At 35.5% G+C, this 23904-nt stretch overlaps 1 long non-coding RNA gene across 2 annotated transcripts in view; it reads right to left on the bottom strand.

Annotated features, from left to right (window-relative positions):
- The window catches only part of LOC139362272 (uncharacterized), a 42810-nt gene that overhangs the window by 1563 nt on the left and 17343 nt on the right, over window positions 1–23904 (bottom strand). Inside the window, exons 3-4 of one of the 2 annotated variants that reach the window (XR_011620783.1) lie at window positions 20822–20892; window positions 18408–18507 (exon numbers count right to left, since the gene is read on the bottom strand). This is a non-coding gene — a long non-coding RNA (uncharacterized lncRNA). Of the gene's footprint in view, window positions 1–18407; window positions 18508–20821; window positions 20893–23904 lie in introns of those variants that run through there. The other variant, XR_011620782.1, reaches the window with a different exon arrangement.

Genomic DNA, 23904 nt, shown 5'->3' with positions numbered 1-23904 from the left:
TGAGGCTTTTTATTGACAGAGAGCCACATTTCACTGAATGCTTTTTAAAGAACTTTCCAAAGCCTTGCCTTTTAACTCAAAGACTATCCTAAATATCCTGACTATCCATACTATCCTAAATCATCAGGAAAAATAAAAGCACACACACAATAGATTTAAACTAAAATCTGACAACGTTCTTGGATGCTGTGGAACTCCTGTGGCCTAAACCTATTGACATAAGCTTTTCCTTTATGAGTTAATGCACCTTGAATTTGGGGATTTCAATCTAAATATTTTTCTGCCCTAATGCAAAGTGATATGGCTAAATACTGTGAAATACTCATATATTGCATACAGATTTATAATCACCAGGTAGAAAAATCATTTACGAAACATTCAAAATATCTTCCTAAGTAGATTTTGCATAGCCTGAAATAAAAAGATTTAGTCTTCTGATAGAGACATCGCAGAGTGCACCTAAGTCTCAGTGGAAAACACCTCATCAGGAACACTTAACAACTATCACAAACAAGATAACCCCAAGAGGTTGATCTCTGGATTCATGTTTCTTCATCAAAAGGCATTTGCTCTCTGCTACAGATCATTGTACTCCGTTCTTTCATGAAATACTAAGATGAGGATTCTTAGGAACCTTCCAGAACATGCTACTGGAATCTTCCAGAAGCTTATGAACTTTAGAAGAGAAAAACTAAAACAGGATCCTTATACCAAACAGAGGTCTACAACACCTGAGATGATGGAAATAGATCAATTTTCTGACATATTTTCTCCTTTTAATTTTTTTTTTAATTTACCACTTATTTTATCTGTTATTATTCAGTGGTACCCCTCAGTAACCTCCTGAAGTTTTTTAAAAATATGCTTGAACCTATATTTGTCTCTTTATTTTTGAATCCTCTATGGCGTTCTTCTACTATCTAAGAAAAGGCAAGACTCATATGCACTTTTCCACAACCACAGCTACTACTCTGAAATTAAATAGTTACTGAATTTGTCATCCCTCATTTGATGACCTCTGACAAAATTTAATTCTGATAATGTCTTAGAAGTTAGATTTCTTTGACATTTTCTCTCTAAATTTTATATTTCCCTAACATTATTAATCCAATGCTTTACTATTATCAACATTTTATTTTGACTACAAGTAGATAAAATATTACTACAGAAATCATTACAGCAAACCGGACTAACCAGCAGTAGAAACAGAGATTGATTAATTCTATCACATCCACTCTGTTAACTCCAGATCCTTTTTTAAAACTTTTATTTTAGATTCAGGAGCACATATGCAAGTTCGCTATATAGGTAAACTCATGTCACAAGGGTATGTTATACAAATTATTTTGTCACCTAGGTGTTGAGCCTAGTATACGTTAGTTATTCTTCCTGATCCTCTCCCTCCTCCCACCCTTCACCCTGTCATAGGCTCCAGTGTCTGTTATTCCCCTCTGTGTGTCCATATCTTCTCATCATTTGACTCCCACTTATAAGTGAGAGGATGTGGTATTTGGTTTTCTGTTCTTGTGTTAGTTTGCTAAGAATACTGGCCCCCAGCTCCATCCATGTTCCTGCAAAGGACACATTGTCATTCTTTTTTAGGGCTGCATAGTATTCCATGGTGTATATGTACCACATTTTCTTTATCCAGACCATTGATGGGCATTTATTGATTCTTTGTCTTTGCTATTGTGAATAGTGCTGCAGTGAACATTGGCATGCATGTGTCTTTATAAAAGAAGGATCTATATTCCTTTGGGTACATACCCAGTAATGGGATTGCTGGGTTGAATGATAAGAATTCTTTTCAGTGACTAATCACCTTCACTCATAAAATCTACCTGTTTTAAGAGACCAATACTTACCTCACTACTGTTAATGACAAATATAATCATGCTCCCAATACCATCTGAGGCCCACTAACACACTGAGGTACTACTTCTCTGGTAGACAACATTTCTGCATCAAGTATTTAAAATGTATTTGCCTATGTGCTTTCGTACACAATTATAGATAGAAAGATAGGTAATAAGACAGATACACTGATAGATGAAGAGACATAAGGATTACAGATAACCATATTTTGTTAAAATATCCACGATGAGACGAAAGGAAAAGTTCACCTGTCTCTCTACAACTGACCCATATAAATGTGGGGTGTGTTTAGGTTTTCATGACTTGGCTTTCAGGCCCTTATTTACAGTCTACTGTGGATCTCAATAACCGTCTTATATTTGCTTGTATTGAGTTGTGCATTTTTTTCAAGAATCTTAAAGGCTAGTAGTTGTCAACAACTGTGAAGAATCTCAGATTTACCCCTACCTCAAGTTAGCAAGCTTGCTTGCCACAGTTTTGTGGATACTGGCAGAACACGGGAGACTTCTCAGTCAAAAATGAAGAGCTCTTTACTCATAGCACAACACACAGAAAAAGTTGCATATCCACATCAGTTCTCTTTGCATCTCAAACTACAGAGGTAAACCCACATGGATGCTATGCAGGCTTTTGGTTTCCATCACAGCTGAAAAATCTTGAGTTGAGGAAGCACCAAACTTTTATAGAGGCTGCAAGTAAACCTTTCCAAACTCTGTTTCAGAAGGAGACATTATCTTTCTTCTACTGTATACAAAGAACAAATCCCCATTCTGCTATAAAGGTGGATAGTATGTTTATATATCCAGGCAGTTTGCTAGAAAAGTATACTTTAAAATAAAAGTGCAAGATGTACAAAATGGCAAAAGTTGTCCATGCCTCTTCTTGAGTGCATGCAGAAATGCAAGCGTCCCATGGAGCATTGTTTTCCAGCACTTTTGTGATACTGTCATGGGACACTATTCAAAACATAATCCTGCAGCAGAAGAAATCATAAGATGTAATTGTCCCAACTGCAGAGGTTCCCTGAACAAACTGTAAACCATAACATTTGGGGAACATTGCAGATTTGAACACTACATAAGATACAGATTATTGTCCTCTGGCCTTGCTTCATATATCTTTGCTTAAGGCAGGAATAATGGGAGATGGAGAACTAACAGATGGCAGATGGCAACTAAGGGGTAGACCGTGATGTTTCTTTTTGAGCAGAAGCAATTTCCAGAGGATGTTAACAAAAATCAGACAGGGTCACTCCTTGACTGCGGAAGAACAACATGGAAACAAGATCACTCTGTAATCACATCTAAACTGATCCCTATACAACCAATTTGACAACCTAATCTTCTCCTCTTTCAGCTCATATGAGTTACTATAGTTTTAGTAACAATGATAAGCCCAGCTCAGCTATATTTCTCTGTTTTTTTTTTAAATAAAATATATTAAGACAATCAATCACTGAATTGTCCCAATGTGATAGCACCTGATTTATTTTCTTGGACTCCATCCCAAAATTTTTAATAAAAGCCCCAGTCACATAATAAACACTTCCCAACTCTCTTACTGAGATGCTCCATAGGTCCTCTACTGTTCTTCCTTGCTGTAGAAATGTGTTTATTTATTTGGTTGGTTGCTTTTAAATTTTGTGGGGACATAGTAGGTATATATATTTATGGGGCGCATGAGATGTTTTGACACAGGTATGTGATGCAGAATAATAATCACATCATGGAGAACGGGTTATCATCCCCTCAAGCATTTATCCTTTGTGTTACATCAATCCAATTATACTCATTTAGTCACTGAAAAATATACAATTAAGTTATTGCTAGAGTCACCTGTTGTACTATCAAATAAAAGGTCCTATTTATTCTTTCTAATTACTTTTTATCCATTAATCAACCTCATTTCTACCTCAAATATCTCCTGCCCCACTGGCCTTCCCAGCCTCTGATAATCATCTTTCTATACTCTATGTCCATGCCTTCAATTGTCTTGATTTTTAGATCCCACATGTAAGTGAGAGAATGCAATGCTTGTCTTTCTGTGCCTGGCTTGTTTCACTTAATGATCTCCAGTTCCATCTATGTCGCTGGAAATGACAGGATCTCATTCTTTTTTATGGCTCAATAGTACGCCATTGTTTATGTGTAGCCCATTGTCTTCAGCTGTTCATCTGTTGATGGACACCTATGTTGCTTCCAAATCTTAGCTACTGTGAACAGTACTGCAGCAAGCATGGGAGGACAGATAACTGTTTGATATACCAATTTCCTTTCTTTGGGGTATATAGCTAACAGTGGGTAGCTCTATTTTTAGTGTTTTAAGGAACCTCCATACTATTCTCCGCAGTGGTTTTACTAATTTACACTCCCACCAACAGTGTACAAAGTTTCCCTTTTCTTCACATCCTTGCCAGGATACTGCAGCAATTTAATAAGCCTTGTTTTGTTTGAATTTAGGTGTATTCTTGGTGAAGTTTGTCTAGCTGGCTTCAAAATATCAACATTTTCAGTGACATTATGATTACTAACCTGTGTTGAGATTAATTTTTTAATTTGCATTTTTAGTATTTTGCTTTTCAGTGTATAATCTCTGTGGATATCATGTCATGGTTATTTAAGTGATCTGAAAGAGTTCATTTCTGTATGATTATGCCACTAGCTTCACATGTAGTTGGTTCCTTAGTTGCATTTGCTTTTAATTCACAGAGATTGCTTTTGAAAACAAAAATGTCGTGTTATAATTTTATAAAATGCTATTATGATTTCTAAAACAAATCTAAAAACAAATAAATTCTGAAACATAAATCACATTTTGTGCCCTTTATCTAGTTTCCTCCTTTCTCCATATGCAGGAATGGTCACATATGAGATGCCATTTTGTCCATTGTGCATGTTTTAACTGATCTTCTTGCCATCATTCCAGAGGTATTTCACACTGATGTTTAGAACTTCAAAGCTCACTACTTGGTTTTCTATAGACTTCCATGGTTTATGTAATCAGACTTTTAATGCTGGACAATCTGTTGATTCCTGTTTTGCTATGACAATTAGTGCTGCAAAAAAAGACTGTGCATATGTCTATATATTATTACAGGTTAATCGTCAAAACAGAATTAACCGTGTAGGCCAGGTTCAGTGGCTCATGCCTGTAACCTCAGCACTTTGGGAAGCTGAGATAGGAGGACTGTGTGAGCCCAGGAGTTTGAGACCAGCCTGGGCATTGCAGTGAGACCTTGTCCCTACAAAAAGTTTAAAACTTAGCTGAGGGTGGTGGCGCGTGCCTGTAAAACCAACTACTCAGCAGGCTGAGGTGGGAGAATTGCTTGAGCCCAGGAGCGGGAGGCCGCAGTGAGCTGTGGTCATACGACCTTACTCCAGCCTGGGCAACAGAGCAAGGCCTTGTAGATAAAAAATACATAAATAAAGCAATGAACCTGAGAAAATAGTATACATGAAAGTTGAGGATCTGATAAATCATTTCCTCAAAACGATTTAAATCCACATTCCTTAAGGAAAGTCTTTATGAATTGCCAGATTTCACATACTGAACTCTGCACAACTTGGTCTGTCAACTGAAAAGAGATAATTTCTTTGGAAAAATACAAAAGGCTGAACATCCCAGATCATAATAGAGTGGCACCAGGCACGAAACAGAGCAGTAAAAGCAAAGAGACAGCCTGTCAAGCTGCTGGAAGTGGCCTCATTGATGTCCCATTATGTTTTCCAATTGATCGAACAAGTTGCTGCCAGCTTGCTTGGGATCAGCCCCTCGTGGATGCTCACTGTGATCATTTTCAGTGACGCAGGTAGACTTCTTCCAATCCTGATGAAGGATCCCCCCCCCCCAAAAAAAAAAATGACGTCCCTAACTCAATGTTTAAAAAAGAAGGGTTCAAAGGGAAATAAGAAAGAAAATGTAAGAGACTGTAAATTTAGAGCAAATGAAGTTCTAGTGTCTGGGATTAGCAAAGACTAAATTTTCTACAGGCTGACTGTTTTCTTTCACATGCCAAACTCTGTAAAGTCTCAGTTTTATAGACGACTCTTATCTCTTGAAGCTGGGGTCTGCTATCTAATTGAAGTCTGCTGACTAATTGACAGTTTTGTTTTATGGAAGAAATAGAAATAATCTCAGGCAAAATGTAATAAGTAAACACTAAAACTACTTTTTACAATTTGTCCTCAATTTGGTCTACATTACAAAACTATTAAAGATGAATTGATTTCCATTTTCTTGCTACTATAAGTGTGAATGCTTCTGTATTTATTAAGATTATGGAATATAACATAATTTACTTTTCATATATAATGAATTGATATGTTTTGGCTGTGTCCCTACCCAGAATCTCATTTTGAATTGTAATCTCCATGATCCCCATGTGTCAAGGGTAGGAGGTAATTGAATCACGGGAGTGGTTTCCCCCATGCTGTTCTCGTGATAGTGAGTGAGTCTCACAAGATCTGATGGTTTTATAATCATCTGGCATTTCCCCCGCTTACACTCACTGTGTCCTATCACCCTGAGAAGAAGGTGCCTGCTTCTCCTTTGCCTGCCACCATGATTGTAAGTTTCCTGAGGCCTCCCCAGCCACGCAGAACTGAGTCAATTAAATATCTTTCTTTATAAAGTACCCAGTCTTGGGTATTTCTTCACAGTAGTGTGAGAATGGACTAATACATGACTGTTAAGATTCCTTTTTTTTTCTTTTTTTGCTTGATAAAGTTTTTATGTATCTTTTAAAATCAAATACTATTTCTTAGAAGCCTTCGGAAAATATTGTGCCTGAATATTGATGTTATACAAAGAGGTAATAATGTCTCCTTTAAGAATTTATGTTCACGAGGCAACCCTCACAAGAATTTGAAGCCTTATTTTGTATACCTATATAAAATATTTTCATTTCAGTGCCGTTAGGGTAATACGTCCACCCCCAGGGAAAGTGACAAAAGAAAAAAATTCAAACAATTCAATGTCAATCAGACTTCAATACTACGATAAGAAAAAATTTCCAGGTAATAACTATTCACAGTTGAAAATAACAAATTCCACAAGAAATGAAAGTACTATGAGTGAGAAGCTGTAGAAACCACACACAAAAAATGACTACTGAAGACAATTACTTCAGATGTTAAAATAAATCAGACAATAGAATATAATAATATTAGAACATTCGGATACTAATATTATTAGAACATGAAATATGTATTATTATTATGAATAACAAATACATGGAGACTTGAAAATATGAAAAAGGTGAATGATTAGAAGTGAGCATATATAACACACAAATAATTTGAGTTTAAAATAAAATATTAGAAGAAATAGAACTAGTAATATAACTTAATCAAAGTAATGATTAAAAAAAGAGAGAAAGGAAGGAAGGAAGGGAAAACAAAAAAAGAGAAAGAAAAGAGAGAGAGAGAATGAGGGAGGAAGGAAGGAAGGAAGGAAGGAAGGAAGGAAGGAAGGAAGGAAGGAAGGAAGGAAGGAAGGAAGGAAAGAAGGAAGGAAGGAAGGAAGGAAGGAAGAGAAATTCTCCTATTAGGCATAGCAGGGTAAAATTGCAATAAACCAAAGATAGAGAGAAAGTCTTAGAAGCAGCTGAGATGAGAGAATATTGTCTGCAAAGGAACTTTAATTAACTTAAGGGCTGACTTTTCAAGGACAAGACCAGAAGTGAATGAAATTGTTATATCTTTAATGTACTGAAAGAAAACACATTTCAACCTAGATTGTTGTAATCAGTGAAACCATCTCTCAAGAACAAGAACAGAACAAGGACAAAACAAGCACAGAATAAAGACATTATCTGAAAAACAAAAACAGAGATTTCCCCCACTTAAAATTGTCAACAAAATGAATGGCAATAATGAGTTTCAAAAATTGGGTGAAAAGAATTGAGAAATAATAATAAGCTCCCAAATTAGACACACAAGAAACAGAAAATAAGGAGAAAAGAAAAACACAAAATAAGATACTAGAAATAAATCAAAATACTGAATTCAAGAGAAGTCCCTTAAATATAAAACCAAATATGTTAAATAAATTGTATATAATATTATACTAGGTAAATATTAATTAAATTAATACTGCTATTCAAAAATTGTATATAATATTACACTAGGTAAGTGTTAAATTAATTCTGCTCTTCAAAAATTCCATATAATGTTACGCTAGGCAAGAATTAATGATGCTATTCAAAAATTGTATATAATATTACACTAAGTATTAATTAAATTAATACTGATATTCAATTATTAATATCAAACAAATTAGAAATAAAGCATAAGTGTTAGTTTTATATGGATTACTACTGTAAGGTAAAAATATTCAAAAAGCCAGGAACATATGTGCACTTCTAATTACTGGAATCATACAGAAAACAGTCAGTAACAAACACATATGTAGAGCATTCATACATGGTTGAAATGTAAAGCACACTTATAGTTAATGATCAAAATAAAATTACGATTTGAAAAATAGTTCAAATTAAGCAATAAGGAACCTTCTACCAGTCAAAACTTACAGACGATTTCACTGGACTATCAGATTATTTTGATAAGGACAATAGCTAGTGATTATAAGGATCTAGAGCAACATAAAAATGTGTAGTGAAATAAGCTCGACAAAAAGAATGTATGTTACATAATTCTTTGGAAACCGATTTCCAAAACAAATAGTAGCATCCTTTGGACAGCGCACCTTAACTCTGAGAGGACTTAAGGGAGCCAATTGGGGTACTGGAGGTGTGTTATACCTTGATCTGTGCTGCAGTTACGTAGCTGTAACATTTAAAAATATTCATCAAGCTGTGCACTTCGCATCATGCACTTTGCTTTATAAAGTTATGCCTCAACAAGAAAAAAAAAAATTTCAATGGCTGCAGTATAGTGGTCTTACACAAAATTTTTAAGAAAACTATAAAGCAGAACATAGAAGAGAAAATTCAATAAACCTACAAAAGAAATGAAGAAAAAATTCACAATTAATGAACTTAGCATCCATTTTAATATAAAAGTAGACAGCAGAAAACAACGAAAGAAATTTAAATAATAATAACTGGCAATTAGAGAATAAAAATACAGTTTTTTTTTTTTTTTGGTAAAGACTAAAACAATATTAGAAATACCCAAGTGTAAAAACCCAAGAGTAAGAAAAAATAGATAAGGAACAAGAAATATATTTTATGTAATATAGGAGACTTTTACTTCTAATTTGTGAAAAAAAAATTTTTAAAGCTAAGATGGAAAAAATATATTACTTATCTAACCTGATTCAAAATGAAATTGTAAAGATGAATAATCTTGTAATCATTAATGAAATTGTACCTATAGTCAAAATCTTTTCACAAAGAAGATGACAGGCTGAATAATTTTAAGGGCAAGTTTCACCATACATTCAAGCAGCAGATTTTATGTGATCTATTCCCTTAGAACTTCTAAAGGGGGAAAGAAAGATAAACAGAAGTGTAAATAGTTTACATTTGTATCTTCTCATATTTAAGATTAGGATCAAGATACAAATGCAAACTATTTACACTTCCCTTTATCTTTCTTTTTTTCATTAGGAGTTCTAGGCAGTTTACTAAGAAATGAATTATATGCATAAAACAAAATTCTAGTTATTTGCAATTGGATTGTTATGTCCATAGCAAATGCAACAAATTTATAAATAAATTATTAGGGTTAATAAAAAAGTTTATAATGGCTGATTAACCAAAAAATATACATGGCAATAATTATTTCTTTTTTTTCTAATTATTTCCACGGAGGTTTCCATATCGTGTCAACATCAATATTTTTTACAAGAGCAAATCAAATTCTGAATTATGTTAAATGATGTAAAAGGCCTTTTGGAACAGAGTTATAAAATTTCATCAAACAATATGGGTGAGCTATACCATCAAATATTATAAAGATTCCAATTCTTTCCAGTTGAATCAAAGGATAAGTGAATGAATATAATTTAATACATTTATATAATAAAATATCATAGGGGAATAGAAGTGACTAAACTATAGATGTTTGCATGGAAAACTTCCAGGAGAAATAATATAGTTTTGAATAATAAAAGCAAATCACAGAATGATATATATTGCAACTGTTTTTGTAAAGTGCAAAAACAGGCAAAATGTTTAAAATAAACACTTTTTTTAGGGATATAAGTCTATATTGTTTGTGTATTTTTAGCCGTTTTCAATACTCAAAAGTCAAAATTTTAGAATTTTTTTTTTTTTCTCATGAAACTCTCTAAAACACGTGGAACTCCTTCCATTTAGAGACTCCATCACCTCCACAGTCACACACTTCCTCATCCATCTAGCTGAAGGGGAAAAGAGCAAGGAAGAACACGCCCACATCTGGTCCCAAAGTGCGACATATCACTTCCATTCATTTTCCAGCTAAGCTAGAACTTTTCGTGTCGCCGCACCTAAATACAAGGGAGCTCGGGGGCAAGTTCTCACGGAGGCAGCTGCTTCACAGTGACCACTTTACAATAATCCAGGGAGCTTACGTTTCTCGTGCAAGTTCAGCAACTCTGTTGTAAGATGCAAATGAAAAATGAAAAACATAGGAGGGGATCTATATGTAACCTTAGTGTTATTTTGAGACAAAGTGAGAAATGCAGTCATGGTAAGAAGAGTGGGCCTTTCAAAGATACAGATAATATTATACTTTATGAGTTTGAGGTAAGTATATAAATGTTTATAATATTGTTATTGAAAATGTGCAAAATTTGTATGACTATCATATCTCTATATACAGTCACTCCTTAGTGTTTGGTTCCAGGATCTCCCATGGATGCCAAAATCTGTGGATGCTCGAGTTCGTGATATAAAAAGGCCTAGTATCTGCATGTAATGTATGCACATCCTCCTCTACTTCAAATTGTCTACATTACTTATAATATCTAATACAACATAAATGCTATGTTATTAGTTGCCAATCTATACTGTTTAGGGAATAATGACAAGAAAAACAAAATCTGGACATGTTCAGTACAGATACAATGTTTTTTTAAAAAATATTTTTGACCCAGAGTTGGTTGAATCCTCTGATGTGAAATCCTCTGATGTAGAGGACTGACTGTAAATATACAAATATAATACACGTATACGTATATGTTTGTGAGCTCTGTGTGTGTGTGTGTGTGTGTGTGTGTGATTGACCACAAAAGATGAAAAATAAGATAGAAGTGAATGCACTTGACCCTTGAACAATGCAAGGATTAGGTCCCCCATCTTCACAAGGTCCACACACATGGTTAAACTTTGACTTCCCCAAAACTTAACTGTTTTTAGCCTACTTTTGTTCAGACACTTTAATGATAGCATAAACAGTTGATCAACATATAAAAAGACTAGTATCTACATATATTTATAGGATACCAAACTTTTTCTTAATTATTTTTATATTCCTATGCTGTGCAGTTTTGCAAATTGTCACAATCTTTAAAAGTTGTTTCAACTGATTTATTGAAAAATACCACATGTTAGGGGACCTGAACAGTTCAAATCCATGTTGTTCTTGGGGCAACTGTACAATGTTAATTATGATAATCAATAGTATTTATTGAGTACTACTTAATATGAACCAGGAATTGTTTGAATACTTTAAATGGTTACCTTTGCTAATCATCACAGCACATCTATAATGCTAGCACAGTTCCCACCATCTAAAAGATGAAATGATACATAACCTGCCAAGGTCACACAGCTTGGGTGAGCCAAAAATTGCAAAGCTAGTGACAAAGATGGATTTTTAAAAAAAAAAAATTGTAAAAAATTTAAAAGTTGAAATTCTGGTGAATGTGACTGGGAATGTTCCACATTTTTAAATTTTTATCTCAAATAATTTTGCAAAAAAGAAATACTACAGAGAAAGAATGATTTTTTTTTAGAGAATTTAGAGCAGGACAATACATAGGGAAACTCAGGGGGCTACAGCAAAATAATGAGTGAGAGATTACAGCAAAATAATGACTGATAGATGATAGTGGTTTATAGAAATTTAGTGGCGGAAACAAAATGGAAAAAATATGGGATATATTTATATATATTTTATTGCACAAAAAATAAATTTCTGATTGATAAATGGTTATTCAAAAAAGGAATGGCAGCCAAGAATTCTAAGTCTTTCTCAATAAAAACAGGATGTAAGTTTCACTCCTACATAGACATGATGGGAAGAAAATTAATAAAGAATTTTAATAAAGAATAGTATTTGGCTATAAAATCAAATTTTAGTTGGTTCTGAGGTGATAATAAGACAGTAAAGTCTCACAAGTGATCTCAGAGGTAAGTCTGGAATCATGTGCATATACACACACACACACACATATATATAAACACACACACACATATATACACACACATATAATATATTTAGATATATAAGACTGGTATAACATGTGTTGTAAATTAAGGAGCCATCAATACACTGATTCTACTTAATTGTCATGGGACAAGATGTGATTTCCTATGTTGCAATTTTAAATACAAATTTTAGATCTTTTAAAGAGCACCCTGGATAAAGCAGTAGGTCATTCTTTAAAAATAGATGCCAGGACAAGAGCAGAGTTAGAAATGGAAAACTGGAAAGAGTCAGCCAATGATGTAGTAAAGAAGCCAAGAAAGTATGTTGGAAATAGAAGGAATATAAATAAATGTTTTCAAATTGTGGTAGTGCTAAAGTATAACAAGTGATACTAAGTGACTGAGTGGGATGACAGCAGAGAATATATTATTAAAGTTGGCAATTGGAAAGTTCTTGGTGACTTTGATAAGACTTTTCATAGAGTCGTCAGCAGAGAAACCTGACTGTAGGGAGTTAGAGAGTGGGAGATGGCAACAGTAGAGATAGAAATAAAATATGACATCTTCAAGAAATTTTACTGTAAATAACATGGATGCAGTTGTAGGCCATAATCTTAAGCGAATTAACACAGAAACAGAAAATCAAATACTACATGTTCCCACTTATTAGTGGACTCTGAACATGGAGTCAGCAGGGACACAAAGACGGAAAAAATAGACACTGAGGATTATAAAAGAGTTGGAGGAGGGAGGATAGAAAGGATTGAGAATCTACTCAGTAGGTACTATGTTCACTACTTGGGTGATGGGACCATCAGAAGCCCAAACCTCAGCATTATGCAATGGAACAAACTTGCAAGAGGTGCCCCCAAGTCTAAAGTAACAATTTTAAGAAATATAAAAACAGTAAGTTGTTTTTAATTAGAAAAAGAAAACCAAACACCGCATGTTCTCACTCATAGGTGGGAACTGAACAATGAGATCACTTGGACTCGGGAAGGGGAACATCACACACCAGGGCCTATCACGGGGAGGGGGGAGGGGGGAGGGATTGCATTGGGAGTTATACCTGATGTAAATGACGAGTTGATGGGTGCAGCACATCAACATGGCAGAAGTATACATATGTAACAAACCTGCACGTTATGCACATGTACCCTAGAACTTAAAGTATAATAATAATAAAAAAAGAAATTTTGCTGTAAATTGATATAGAAAATTACAGCAAAATAATTTGCTATAAATGGACAAGCAAATGAAGGTGGACATTGGTTGCAAGGAAGGAATTATAGTTGTCTGCAAGATGACTGGAGTACTGAACTAGGAGGGTGAATTCAATGAATCATAAAAACGGAAAGGGTGTTTGCGGAAATGAGAGTATTCAGTAGGCAAAGTGGATGGGATCCCAAGCATAAGACCTGCAGGCCAGAGTTAGGAAGACTGACGCATTTCCTACATCATGTGGAAAGACAACTGTGGGCAGAGAGAACATGGCTTCAAAGATTTAGTGTTAGCTTTTGTCATCTTCCTGCTTCTATTTTCTTGGTAAAGTGAAATTTGAGGAAGGGTTATCAGATGGCAAATAGGGGTATAGTGAAGGCAAGTGGATGGGCAGTGAGAATAATTTACAAAATAATCATCTAAGAAAGTGTGAAAGCAAATTTTGCCAGGAAATATAATAGTCTGTGTGAGAAATAACTGCCAATCTAAAATCTGTGTTCATGATTTTTAAAGTGAGAACAGCCCACATTGTTGTGGGATTTCTTCATCTTGGGTTGCAAACATGGAATGAAGGTGAGTTTGGTTTCACTAATAATCGTTTTGCCAGTAATTATGAAGGTGAGAGAAGGGGACAAGGGAGTTGAGGGTATTTGCAATGACTGATTTTAACAAAGGATCATGAAATCTAAACTGAGTAAGTGAAGAAACATCCAAAGATGGATGAGTACAAGTTAAAAAACAAAAAGAGTAAGATGTATAGATTGGGATGTCCAAATGTATTAAAGAGTAAGTGAAGCGGAGCTATAAAGAGCTAAAAAGATAAGAAGCATTATTTCTAATTAGACTAAATGAAAAAGATAATCTCTTGCTTTGTCTTGAGTTATGAACATTTTATCAGGCAATTCTGCCATTATCAGTTTAAAAGCAAACTATTTGCTATAATTGTTTTTTAATTTTTCTTTCTGGTTTCTAGTTGTGATTGACCCTCACACCACTCCCTCAAAAAATGTCAGATTCTGTCTTTCAAAGTTGGACAACAATCCTTCTTAGAATTTTTACACATACAAAAGTTCAAAACAGAAAATGAGGTAACATTTTAAAATTATATTTTAAAGTCGTTTCTTCCTGGTGTACTAAGGGTAGAGATTCAAGCACAATACCCTTAAATAAAAATGTGCTGTGATCACATTTAACTATCTGAAAGAGGAATTTTTTTCTCTATTTTAATCATCTTCAATCTCCATATGAATATTGTGTCTTTAAGCAATATGTCTTTATGCTAACTGTGAAAATAAATTTCATATTCTATATTGACATGTAGAGCTTTTAGTAAACAGACTAAGAATAAAATTTAATACTATGATTTTAAGGATTGAAGAGGAAAGAAGCATGAAAGGTGGCTTGCCAGTTATGATAGGTTTATTTTAGAGAAAATAAACCTGAGAGGGGCATCTGGCTGAGTTAGGTTAGAGGCACAATCTCTAACAGACTAACAGTTTTTCAGGATTCAGGGTGGGAGAGTTTATTAGAAACTTGCATTGCTTCTGTGTGTGTGTTTTTTTTTTTTCTGTGTTTTGTTGTTGTTGCTGTTGTGCTTATCTGGGAGGGAGAGTTGTGTGTTTGTTCCCATACATCTTTCTGCAGCTGCAGGCGCACCCCCCAAGTCTGCACCTGAAGAGAAACAAACGTGCTTATTAAGGCCCACTGTTCTACTGGGGCCCGTTGTATGAGGGTTAGGTTTGACAGTTACCCAAGAGACTTTCCCCCTACCTTCCTCTGTGCCTGAGGTGTCTTATCTGTGTCTTACTGTCTGCTCTTTACGACTGCTTGTAATTAGAAGAGAAGTGGTTTCCTTGAAATGCGTGAGGCTAGAAAGGGAGCTGGAATTTAAAGTGGCCGTGTTGGGCCAAAATGACAGCGCCCCTGCTCTAACAATAATAAGTGTGAAAAATGTTACTTTTTTTTTTTTTTTTTTGAGATGAAATCTTGCTCTATCGCATAGGCTGGAGTGCAGTGGTGAGATCTTGGCTCACTGCAACCTCCGTCTCCTGGATTGAAGTGATTCTCTTTCCTCAGCTTCCTAAGTAGCTGGGCTTACAGGCAGGCACCACTATGCCTGGCTAATTTTTGTACTTTTAGTAGAGATGGGGTTTCACCATGTTAGTCAGGCTGGTCTCAAACTCCTGACCTCAGGTGATTCACCTGCCTCGGCCTCCCAAAGTACTGGTATTACAGGTGTAAACCACTGCACCCATACACATCTGCTTATTAAAAGCATTTCAGATTTCTTTCAATATTTGCTAGCTTAGGTTTAGGGAGAAACAGTGATGATTTAATTGATAAAGAGATCACATAAATATTGTATTATTGAATTTTGAATATAAAAGTAAATTTGTAACTTATCAAACAAAACTCCTTTATTTATAGATAAGGAGTCAGAAAACAAAAACTTTTTTTTAAGGGGTTTGTTGAAAGGCAGTGAGTGCCTTTCAACTTTCCTACATCCAAGTCCATTGAACTATCTTCTGCTGAATTTTTATGATGTTCTTATTTGGTACTTATTGTTATTTGTGGGGATAATATGGTGTAAAAGAATAATAAGTAACATGACCTATTGATTTTTAAAGTTGGACTTTTCTTCACAATATAATTCATAAAATAATTTTAAGCAGAGATATATCAGTATAGAAATTTGTTTTCCAAGAAAATTCAATACATAATGCATTCCTTACTTGAATTTTATCACAAAATTTGCAGTCTGTCAAGCTGTCATTTAAAGGCATACCTTATAGATATTGCAGGTTCAAGTATAGACCACCGAGATAAAGTGATCATTACAATGACGTAAGTCACACAAAATTTTGGTTTCTCAGTGCATATAAATGTATGCTTACTACATACTGTAATCCATAAGGGTGTATTAGCATTATGTCTAAAAACATGTACATAGCTTAATTTAAAAATATTTTATTGCTGAAAAATGCTAATGATCATCTGAGCCTTCAGAGAGCTGTAATCCCTTTGCTGGTAGAGAATCTCACCTCAATATTGATGGCTGCTGACTGATGAGGGTTCTGGTTACTGAAGGCTAGGGTATCTGGGACAATTTCTTAAAATAAGACGATGAAGTTTGCCACATTAATTGACTCCTCCCTTCACAAAAGGCTTCTGGGTAGCATGCATTGTTGTGCAATAATATGTTATCCACAGTAGAATATTTTTTCAAATTGAAGTCAATCCTCTCAATCCCTGCTGCAGCTTTATCAAATAAGTTTACGTAATGTTCTAAATTCTTTTCTGTTATTTCAATAATGTTCACAGCATCTTTACCAGAAGTAGATTCCATCTCAAGAAACCACTTTCTTTGGTCAGCCACAAGAAGCAACTCCTCATCCACTCATGAGATTGCAGTAATTCAATCATGTTTTCAGGCTCTGCTTCTAATTCTAGTTCTCTTGCTATTTCCACCACCTCTGCAGTTGATTCCTCCACTGGGGTCTGGAACCTCTCAAAGTCATTCGTGAGGGTTGGAATCAATGTCTGCCACACTCCTGTTAATGTTGATATTTGGACATTGCCCCATGAATCAAAAGTGTTCTTAATGGCTTCTGGAATGTTGCCTTTTTTCTCGACAGCTTTAATTAACTATGACCATATTAATCAGAGGAATCATTATCTATGAAACTTCTAGCATTACAAAATGTATTTCTTACATAATAAGACTTGAAGGTTGAAATTACTCCAGGATACATGTGCTGCAGAACAGACACTGTGTTAGCAGGCATGAAAACAATGTTAACCCCTTGTGTATCTCCATCAGAGCTCTTCCATGACCGGTTGTATTGTCAATGAGCAGTAATCTTTTGAAAAGAATCTTTTTTCCTAAGCAGTAGGTCTCAATAGAGGGCTTAAAATATTCAGTTAACTATGCTTTAAACGGATATACTGCCATCCAGGCTTTGTTTTTCCATTCCTAGAGCACAGGCCGAGTATATTCGACAAAATTCTTAAAGGCACTAGGATTTTTGAAATATATAAGAATTGTCTTCATCTTGAAGTAATCAGCTGTATTCACCCCTAACAAAACAGTCAGCCTGTCCTTTGAAACTTTGAAGCCAGGCATTGACTTCTCCTCTGTAGTTATAAAAGTCCTACATGACATCTTCTTCCAGTATAAGACTTAGTATATATCAAAAATCTACTGGTTTTGCCACCTTTATCAAGTATCATAGCCAGGTCTTCTGAAAAACTTGCTGCAGCTACTCCATGAACACTCATGGTGTCATCTTGCTCTTGTGTATTATGGAGACAGTTTCTTTTCTTAAACCTCATGAACCAACCTCTGCTAACTTCAAACTTTCCTTCTGCAACTTCCTTACCTCTTTCAGCCATGAAGAGAGTTGGAGCCTTGCTCTGGGTTAGGTTTTGGTTTAAGGGAATGTAGCAGCTGGTTAGACCTTCTATCCGGAAGACTCAAATTTCCTCCGTATCAGCAATATAGCTGTTTTGCTTTCTTATCTTTTGTATGTTTGCTGGAGTAGTAAACTTAACTTACTTCAACAACTTTTCCTTTGCAGTCACAGCTTAGTGAACCATTTGGTACAGGAGGCCTAACTTTCAGCCGATCTCAACTTTCGACATGACACTATGTTTAATGATTTCTAGTTTTTGATTTTTGAATTAAATCAAGAGATATCCTTTTACTTAAACACTTAACAGGTCATTGTAAGGTTATTAATTAGCCTAATTTTAAAATCATTGTGTTTCAAGGAATGGGAAAACTTGAGGAGGACAGAAATGGAAAAAGGGTCAATTGTTGGAGCAGTGAGAACACACATTTATCCATTAATTTTGCCATTGTGTATGGGCTTGGTTTGTGGCACTCTCAAAACAATTACAACAATAACATCAAAGATCACTGATCACAAATCACCATAAAAGATACTATAATAATGAAAAAGTTTGCAATATTTGGATAATTACCAAAATGTGACACAGAGACACAAAAAAAGCACATGCTGTTGGAAAAACGGCAGCAATAGACTTGCTTGATGCAGGGCTACTACAAACCTTCAATTTGTAAAGTACAATATCTGTGAAACACAAAAAAAGAGATATGACTCTACTGTACATGTTTTAATATAGTCTCAATTCAAATACATTAATTTGACATTAGATGAAAATCCTACTTTCCAATTTGAAATCAAATTTTGAACAGCAGTTATCCCTTCCTTCAAATTTTATAAAACATAGTCTACCTTATTAACAAGGACATTTTCAAAGGTTATTTACTAATGACAACTTAGATACAGATCTATGCTTCAGTAACAGCTATGTTCGTATAAAGCATCTCATTAAAATGTTATTTTATCACCATTTGTGTTATGAATTATGACAGTAGTAATATTTTGGGATATTTTAAGATATTATGGCTGATATGGTTTGGCTGTGTCTCCACCCAAATCTCACCTTGAATTGTAATAATCCCCAAGTGTCAAGGGCAGGGCCAGGTGAAAATAATTGAATCATGGGGGCGGTTTCTACCATACTGTTCTCGTGGTAGTGAATAAGTCCCATCAGATCTTGTAGTTTGATAAATGGGAGTTCCCCTGCACAAGCCCTTTTGCCTGCCACCATGTAGATGTAACTTTGCTCCTTGTTCATCTTCGACCATGATTGTGAGGCCTCCCTAGCCATGTGGAGTTAAACCTTTTTCATTTTTAAATTGCCTCATCTCAGGTATGTCTTTACTAGCAGTATGAGAACAAACTAATACAGTAAATTGGTACTTGGAGTGGGGTGCTGCTGTAAAGATCCCTCAAAATTGGAAGTGACTTTGGAACTGGCTAATAGGTAGAAGTTGGAACCATTTGCAGGGCTCAGAAGAAGATAGGAAAATGTGGAAAAATTTGGAAATTCTTAGAGACTTGCTGAATGGCTTTTACCAAAATGCTGTTAGTGATGTGGAATGATAAGTCCAGGCTGAGGTGGTCTCAGATGGAGATGAGGAACTTGGGAACTGGTGTAAAGGTCACTCTTGCCGTGCAAAGAGACTGGTGGCATTTTGCCCCTGCCCTAGAGATCTGTGGAACTTTGAACACGAGAGAGATGATTTAGGGTATCTCGCAGAAGAAATTTCTAAGTGATGAAACATTCGAAAGAAAGTAGAGCACACAAGTTTGGAAAGTTTGCAGCCTGACAATGCAAGAGAAAAGAAAAACCAATGTTCTGGGGAAAAATTCAAGCCAGCTGCAGAAATTTGCATCAGTAATAAGAAGTCGAATGTTAATCACCAAGACAATGGGGAAAATGTCTCTTTTGGGCATCCTCTCCCAGAATAGGCCCAAAAGCATAGGAGGAAAAAATGGTTTCATGGGCTGGACCCAAGGCCCCTCTGCTGTATGCAGCTTAGGGACTTGGCATTCTGCCTCCAAGTTGCTCTAGCCATGGCTAAAAGGGACCAATGTACAGCTGGGGCTTGGCTTCAGAGTGTGCAAGCCCCAAGCCTTGGTGGCTTCCATGTGATGTTGAGACTGCGGGTACACAGAAGTTAAGAATTGAGGTTTGGAAACCTCTGCCTAGATTTCAGAGGATGTATGGAAATGCCTGGATATTAGGCAGAGGTTTGCTGCAGCAGGTGGGACCCTCATGGAGAACCTCTGCTAGGGCAGTGCAGAAAGGAAATGTGGGGTTGGAGGCCCCACAAAGAGTGTCCACTGGGAAACTGCCTAGTGGAGCTGTGAGAAGAGGGCCACCACCCTGCAGGCTCCAGAATGGTAGATCCACTGAGAGCTTGTATCGTGTGCCTGGAAAAGCCACAGACACTCAATGCCAGCCTGTGGAACCAGCCAGGAGTGGAGGGCTGTACCCTGCAAAGTCACAGGGGTGGAACTGCCCAGGCTTGGGAGCCCTCCTCTTGCATCAGCATGACCTGGATGTGACACAAGGAGTCAAAGGAGATCATTTTGGAGCTCTAAGATTTGCCTGCCCCACTGGATTTCAGACTAGTTTGGGGCCTGTAGCCCCTTCGTCTTGGTCAATTTATCCCATTTGGAATGGGTGTATTTACCCAATGCTTGTACAGTCATGATATCTAGGAAGTAACTAACTTGATTTTGATATAGGCAGAAGAGACTCATAGGCAGGTGTCGTCACTTAAATCTCACCTGGAATTACAATAATCCCCCTATGTCAAGGGCCAGCTCAGGTGGAGATAATTGAATCACGGGGCCATTTCCCCCATACTGTTCTCGTGAGAGTAAATAAGTCTCACAATATCTGATGGTTTTATAAATGGGAGTTCCGCTGTATATATGAAAGTGCCAAAATGCATTTTCAAGTTGAATACTAATGGTTAATTGTATTATTTAATATTATGAAATTTTGTCCTATAGAATCCTTGCTCACCTCTAAAACCTCTTTCACTTAATGTGCACCCGCATCCAACGAAAGAGATGCTATCCATGTGGTATGGTTATCTAGAAAGAGAAATATAGATTATAGAATGCATAAATGTAGCATAAATGAAGTTTATAAATAACACAATGTTTGAAAAGCCATCAATTTAGGCAAAGTTAATAAAAAAAATGATACTATCTATGTGTAAGGCAGCATATATTTTTAAAAAGTTGTATGAGGTATAGTCTCAGTCTATAATCTGCTGTTATGACAATTCCACAGATTGGGTAATTTATAAACAACAGACATCTAAGTGTCTGACATTTGTGGAGTCTGGGAAGTCCAAGAGCATGGTGTTGGCGTCTGCTGGAGGTCACCCCATGGCAGAAGGTGGAGGACAGAAGTGAGCACATGAGACAGACAGGGAAGCGAGTTGAACTCAACCTTCTTATGAGGAAGCCACTCTCAATGATAATGGCATTAATCCATTCACAAAGGCAGAGCTCTCATGTCATAATCACGGCTTTAAAAACCCACCTCCCAATAGTGTTACAATGGCAATTAAGTTTTCAATGTATGAACTTTCGTGGTATACGTTCAAACTATAGCAGGCAAAGTATCCACTTTTAAAAAGAGGGTAAGCTAAAATTAAATTTTGCAAAGTCTAAATCTGCAAAACTAATATATTTTTACATGAGAGATAATTTTTGGACACAAATCTAATCATTCTAGAAATGTAAATCAAAGTCACGATGAAATATTACCTTACACTTTTTAAGGTGACTATTACAAAAGACAAGAGATAACAAATGTTGGCAAGAACGTGGAGAAGAGGGAACTCTCATACACTGTTGGTAGAATTGAAAATTGATGCAGCCATTATGAAAACCAGTACGGAGGTTCCTCAAAATTTTTAAAAAACAAACTCAAACTACTATGGGATCTAGCAATGCCACTTCAGAGTACATAAAGAAAACAAAACCAATATGTTGAAGAGATATCTGCACCCCCATTGTTGCAGAATTATTCACAACAGTCACTACATGGAAAACAACATAAGTGTCTGTTGAAAAATGAATGAATAAAAACAACATGGTAATATAGACAATGGGATATTAGTAAGCCATGAAAAAAGAAGGAAATTCTGCCATTTGCAACAGCATGAACAAAACTAGAGGATTTCATGCTAAGTGAAATAAGCCAGACAATGAAAGATAAATACTGTCTCACGTGTATGTGGAATCTAAAAAAGTTCAAACTTACAGAAGCAGAGAGTGGAACAGTGGTTTTCAGAGGTTAAAAAGGGGGGGATGGGGAGATGTTGGCCAAAGAGTACAAGCTTTCAGTCATAAAATGAATATGTTCTGAGGACCTTATGTACAGCATGGTAGCTAGAATGAATAATACTGTATTGTATTGTACACTTGAAATATGCTAAAAGAGTAGATTTTAATAGTTTTACCCTTCCCCAAACAATTAACTATATAAGGTGATGAATGTGTTAATTACCTGGATTATGGTAATCATTTCACAATTTTTACATATGTCAAATCATCACACTGTACTCTTTAAATATATACAATTTCATTTGTCAGTTATAAACTTAATAGAACTGAAAAATTTTAAAAACTCAAAGTGCATTAATGAGCAGAAGGCTCATATCCAGACTGCAAACTGTTTCTGAGCTTCATTTCTTCTTTTACTTCACCCTTCACTTTTCTGAGAGCTTGTCCCATTCCCTCTTCTATGTATAATGCTACTCATCCCTTTACTATAATAGAATCTCTTGTCATAAACAAACACATATTATTTATTTTGAGTTTCTTGCTATTGACCTCCTCAAAACAGAAATGTCTGCATTTGGAAATAAGAAATAGACACAGAGATTAGCACGCTGGCATTCATAAGGTCACAAAGCCATTGTATTCTTTAGCCTAGACTTAAATACAAGCCATATTTCTGGCCAATTCAATAGTTTTATTCAGACAGTGTTGGCCAGTCTAATAATATAACCATGAAGGTGGTGGCTTAGGTTCAAACATCACCTGCATGAATGCAGGTACAGGCTGGGGAAAAACTATCATGATTGCGGTCACTTTGATAGCACTGAAGGGCTGAGTGTCCAGAATGCATAATACTGTTATCATTCTGAACCTCAAATCTGGTTTATCATCACTGGTGGCAGAATTTAGATCATTTTACTTAATTATTGAGAAGCCAGTGTTATTGGTGATGGCTTTGTCTTTCTAGCCCACAAACTGAAATACATAGGTTATTGGAGGAAGGACAAGCCCCAGGACTCTCCAATGTCATGGGGATGATGAAAATTTAATCACCTTTGCTGAGAGAAACTTTTGATTGTCTCCTTTGTTTCACCACCTTATTCCTATTTTTCTTCAAGCCACAATATCACAACAGAAACATAGCTATTAGTAACTATTTCTGTAAGCTCTTCTAAACATTTTTTTCCTGTTTAATTGGAATAGTATCACTGAGTATACAGCCACAACCATCCATAAATCACAGAAGGCTTCCCAAGACATCCACAAGATATTGAATTTATTTATTAGTATGCTAATACTCTTTTAAACATTATAAAACTTGGACTTACTGTTCTTAACCTTTCTTTCCTATTAGAAAATCTTTCCAAAATTATGCTAATGATGGTAGAAAGAAACGGAGATACATAAGAGTCCAGACTGAGTAGTCTCATTGCTGAAAATTCTTAATAATTAAAGCAGTCTGGCATCACTAAGTTTACATTAGAAACACAGGAAGTTAATTTTTAAGTATAGAAGATACCACTTCAAATATTTCCAGTCATCCATGAATGTCATTCTGATTACTTAACAAACAAAAGTTAGAGTATAAATGAATAATGTGCAAAATATATTTTACTGTGGATGGTAATAGCTGTTAACATTTCCCTGTAAGAGACAGCTCTGTGTATATGTGTGTAGAAACTTTTAAAAAAGAAATATTGCTGTATGAGGAATATTTCTATCAGAACTTAAATAAAATTCTTTTGAATCTCAAAAAATTAATCAAAAGTGAAGATAAACTCAATGAACAAAAACATAGAAGAAATAATG

Source organism: Macaca nemestrina, chromosome 3, assembly GCF_043159975.1.
Source record: "Macaca nemestrina isolate mMacNem1 chromosome 3, mMacNem.hap1, whole genome shotgun sequence".
Taxonomy (NCBI): Eukaryota; Metazoa; Chordata; class Mammalia; order Primates; family Cercopithecidae; genus Macaca; species Macaca nemestrina.
Note: the sequence above shows the minus strand (reverse complement) of the source record. Positions and strands in the feature narration are given on the sequence as shown.